Genomic DNA, 5,430 nt, shown 5'->3' with positions numbered 1-5,430 from the left:
CATATTGCATGGCCCCTCGAAAACAACGTTTGAAAAAACATACAACTGTGTTTGTTTTCAAATTAAGTAGCACACCTCAAATTTGCCTGTTCTTGCACATAATCGATACACTCCTCTAAATAATGCCTTTTGTCATCCATAGTTTTGCGGATATGTATGAAATGAGTTGGAAGATGACTCGGATTGATATCATCGCACGATTTTTCTTAAGAAAATCTGTTGTATGTTTCGAAAATTTAGGCGTCGATCGGCGGGGATGGTCACTGCGGGCAGATGCAAAAACATATATTCCTCATTTAACTTTTAAAAATATTCTTGTATTTAGTTTCGTCACTTAATATTTTATGACACTGAGTAGTCATGGATAAATGTTTCAAGAATGTGTAGTTCCTTTAGGGGTCCCCTGGCAATAGCATATATCCATCCACGTTTAAGATTTGCCTTCTTTCACATTCAAGTAATTGGACCATTTGAACTCGTGATTTAATAAATGAAAAAATCCAATTAGCAAAGATGCCACAAATACAAATGAGTCTTCGACAATGCTCTAAAAGGTTTCTGTGTGGTAAACGATCATCAATCACCTCGATTTTTTACAAAGATCGATGATGTATCTAGGTGTTTTTGCATTAATCAACCACTTAGACTGCTCTAAAAAACAGCCTAAGCGCTCAACGAATGACCTCATGCCTACCGTCTAGCGCTTTTTAAATATATGCTACTAATATATCATAAATCAAATAAAACAAAACCCAATATTTCAAAATCCTTGAGGGTTTTCCATCATTTGTATAGATTGTTTCTTACTTATATATATGTAAATGTATGTGTGTGAATCATAATCTCTGATAATGACTAGCAAATGGTCCTATCAAATCTGATAGTATATCAAATCTGAAAGGATATTGCGACCTAAAACATCAATGTTAACCAATATTTACCAAAAGAAACCAAGTAATATAATTTTTTATGAATGCTTAAATTAGTAGATTTGATGGAATGGTACATGGAGAGGCCCACCTGCCAAAGCATCTTCAAGAACTGGGGCTATGTAACCTACGACCTGAGCCGAAAAACAGATTAATTAAAAAAACAAAAGACAATTGCTGATATCAAATTTTTGCTATAACTTCGAATCCAATGCAAGATATGTAGGGTTCAAAGTATTTGAGCATTGAATTTAATTCTATTCTGGTATTTTCTTATTTTATTTTATTTTTTTCCCAATTTTGATTATTTTTTGACAACTACCCTCAATTCAAAAGGTGGCTTTGTATAGTTTGAGATTGTTGTCAATATATTCGAAACTAAATCATTAAATATTTCACTAAAATTAATAAAATATTATCTTCAAACAAGTAAGATTTTACCCTAATAAATAATTTATTATGATTTGATGCTCCCAAAATCTTTTTCCGCCATGTTGGTTTCCAATCACTTCATCTTTGTCTGAAAACCATGAACAAAACAGGTCAAGGGACGCCGGGATTTCTTCCGACGTGATCTCATCTATGTTTAATTCAACACATAAAAGGAAGAGAATGAGAGATTGAATATGAATCCAAGGGAATCGAAACCTTAATTGTGACGTCCCGAAAATTGAGTTCCACATGAACCACGTGCGTGCAAGTTATTAAATTTCTCATGTATTTTATTAAATGGTTTTAATGCATGTTTATTTCATTAATTTGCGTTTTAATTCATGATCTATGAATTTGCATTATATATGTTAAAGTATTATATGATGCACGTTAAAACTTTTTCCTCGAGCTTTATATTTCAGGCGATTATTCGAGGCGGGATCGAGGGAAAGAGACCGACGACGAATTTAGGCGATTTTAAAATGTGGTATTTTATCTTAAGTTGAGGTTGGGGTATTTTAACTAATTTATTAGGTTGATAGCATTTTTAAAGCCTAATCTTGTATTTTGTGAATTAAGAGTTTAAAATTTTTAAAGTTAGCATTCTTGGTGTTCTATTGTTCTAATTAGAGAATTTTATAAAATTAGTGGGGATGCATGTTAATTAGGAATTTTGTTAAAATTAATGGAAGGTTGGCATTTTAATTAGTGGCTAATTGTCATTAAGCATAATTTATTCCCTAGATATTAGAAACACACGCACACACACAATTTCACACACACACTCACGTAAAAACACACTACACACACATACACATTTTATTTTCAGAATTTAAAAGAGAGAAACCTAGGGTTCCATAGCATTCAGCAGCCGTCCCCTTCTCTTCGAGTCTCCCAGCAATTTTCGTGAGTTTTATTGCAAGAATTTAGTGCCACGTTCGTCCCGGATCAAGCCTCGCTCCGTTCCCGCATCGGTATCGCCGTTTCGGTAAAGTTTATCATCAAAAGGCACGTATATTCTGTTCTTTCTGCATCGATCTTGTCATATTATGTGTTGGGTTATTTTTATGCGTAAAAATTCATGTGTGACATTCGTCGTTTGAGCGGAAAATGGTTTGAATGCGTCTTGAAATACTTTTTAGATCTGAAAACTCGTAACTTATTGTTCTGTTGAAAACTGCGATTTTTCCGTCGAGATTTTGAGAAAACTTTCAACTAGAAAATTGTAGAATTTTCGATGCCTTCGATTTGATATAAAATTCGAGATTTTTGGATGAAAATTGAGTGAGTTATGACGTTTTTCGTGGGACTGCTCAAACTGCGTTTTCAGAAAATTATGTATTGATGTGTTCTTGAGATTTTATGGTTGCAGGCTTCGTTGGGGATCGACAGGTGATCGTTGCTACGTCTAGGTATGCTTAGTATGATGTTGGGTTGTCATTTGATAGGTTGTTTAGTGTCGATAGGCACTCGACCTCATTAAAGCCGTAGGAAACGTTTCGGTGTCAATTGCCACGTTTTTGAATGATATGCGTCGTAAGGTGAACATTGTTGCTTTGGGAGTCTATGCGAATGTGATTTAAGGTTATGGCAAGCTAGGATGGGTCTCGAGGTGTCCACTCATAGTCCGTACAATCGAGTCGAGAGCGCTAAACAAAACATGTACAAAATTCACGTGAGTTTTCTTGTCCCGCGAGTACACGGACCCCCACCCGGACCCCCACACGGGGTCCGTGCCTTTGTTCCCTCAGCAGTGACAAGTTCCCGAGAGTACACGGACCCTCCACACGGACCCATGCACGGGGTCCGTGCCCCTCTCCTTTCCGAGTGTTCCCTTCACAGTATCTACACGGACCCTGACCCGGACCTATAGACGGGGTCCATGCCTTTACTTTTCGACACACACACCATGCAGTGTCAACACGGACCCAAGCCCGGACCTAGGCACGGGGTCCGTGTCCTCCTATTTTTGGGATACATTCTTTCATCACTTAGGATTCGGTTTGAGGTTGTATGTTAAGGTTTAATATGATGTTTTCAAGGTCGAGTCATGGGAAAACTTAGAACGTCCTAAGTATTGATTGAGCTTAGGAGTAAGCATGATTTCTACGTCTAAGTTATGCCAGTTAAGTATGCAGTTTCATGTTAGTATGTGCAGCAACGGCCCCAGTCGAAGTCCAACGAACCCCTCAACACCAAGTAAGTGTGTATGACGTGCAAAGAAAATATTTTAACTTTTGAGGTATGCTAATTGTCTTGTGACCAAATTATGAATGGGTTTGGAAGTCGGTGAACGTGGCCGAGGACCTCTCCGCCCCGTTAAATTATGAACGGGTTAGATCGTGGTTGGAAAGCGTTAAATTATGAACGGGGACCAACCACCCGTTAAATTATGAACGGGGATCTCATGTATGCGGCAGTGGATACGTCCCTGTCAGCCCAGTACTGTCGTGTGTCTGATCAGGCGTTTATTATGTATGGGTCACTTGCTTTGAAACATCCTCTACGAAAAATGATGAAGTCATGTATGTTTTAGTATGCTCAAGTATGCAGTTATGAATATGAAAGTTTCACGTTATGGCACGTCTATATATGTATGCAAGTTCAAGTTTATTATGCAAGCTCAAGTTTCAAGTTATGTACGTTCTATTTTTAAGATGCATGCGATTTTTATTACGTAGTACTTGTTATCCCAGTTTATACGTGTTGAGTCTTTAGACTCACTAGACTTGATCGATGCAGGTGACTATGTTGAGGAGACAGGAGGTGATGACCAAGGGACAGGCTTGAGCTGAGTGGCAGGCTAGACCCGAGGACCGCAATGTTTATGTTTTTATGCAAGTTTAAAATACTCTGATTTTTAAATATTTGGATGCGAAATATTTGGAGACAGTTTCTTTTAGCAAAATTTAATTGGTGACGGATGATTGTGAGATTTATTTTATGAATGTTGAGTGACGACCGTATGGATGTTTTTATTTAAGAAAATTTTTAATTTTTCCGCAAATTTTAAGTATGAGAAGTACGGTTCGTTACATTAATATAATATAAGAATCTTTCCCTCGGTAGCAAAGGAGAGGGCATATGTAATTAAAAAAAACACACACACGATTATTTGATTTATTAAATAAGATACCTTATTTTTAAAAGAATAAAATAATAACGTTGCATAGTAAAAAAAAAAAATCATCCAGTTGGTCGAGTTGGTTCGGTTTCGGGTTGGACAATTTTATTAATACCCTCACTTTAACGCGACTCGAACCAAATTGATACCTCCGTCTTTAGCTGAATAAGATCAGTTAAAATTGGAACTTGGACCTAACTCAACCCCAAAAGCTAGCTCAAGGGGGGAGGGTTGTCCATGCAATATATACCACTCAAAGGTTATTTATCCTACCGATGTGGGACAATTAACACACCCCTCTCACGCCCAGGAATGAACATCTGGAGCGTGGAGTTTACAAATGACCCAATTATGGGCAGAACGGGTGGCCTAATTATAGGCAGTCCAACACATAACGGTGGAACCCGGGCTCTGATACCAAGTTAAAATTGGAACTTGGACCTAACTCAACCCCAAAAGCTAGCTCAAGGGGGGAGGGTTGTCCATGCCAATATATACCACTCAAAGGTTATTTATCCTACCGATGTGGGACAATTAACAAGATCATCGTTAAAAAGGTCATATTGAACTTATTTTTAATTAGTTTTACCAAATAGATTTTGTCATATAATATCTAGTGCACGGTAAGGTGAATAATTTTTGGACAACGAAGTACTGAATGGGCTGACCCGTGTATTTTGGTTATTATGGGCCAGCCCACAATATTAATATATTAGTTTAGTTCCAGCTTATCATCCTTGGGCCCAAACTTGTAGTGCAGTGAAGGACAATGACCCGTGAAATTCTGTGAGCCCACACTGGTTTTAAAATTTTTGACCTTCTTAAAGTAGAAAAAAATGTATTATATAATTAATGTCTTTAATTAGGGATATCATATTTTCACAAATATTTTTAGTAAGATTGAATTCCCAATTTTTCCCCCATATTTTTCCATCCTAGTGCTCT

The sequence above is a fragment of the Primulina eburnea genome, chromosome 1 (genome assembly GCF_022965805.1).
Source record: "Primulina eburnea isolate SZY01 chromosome 1, ASM2296580v1, whole genome shotgun sequence".
Taxonomy (NCBI): domain Eukaryota; kingdom Viridiplantae; phylum Streptophyta; class Magnoliopsida; order Lamiales; family Gesneriaceae; genus Primulina; species Primulina eburnea.
This window is presented reverse-complemented; position numbering follows the sequence as displayed.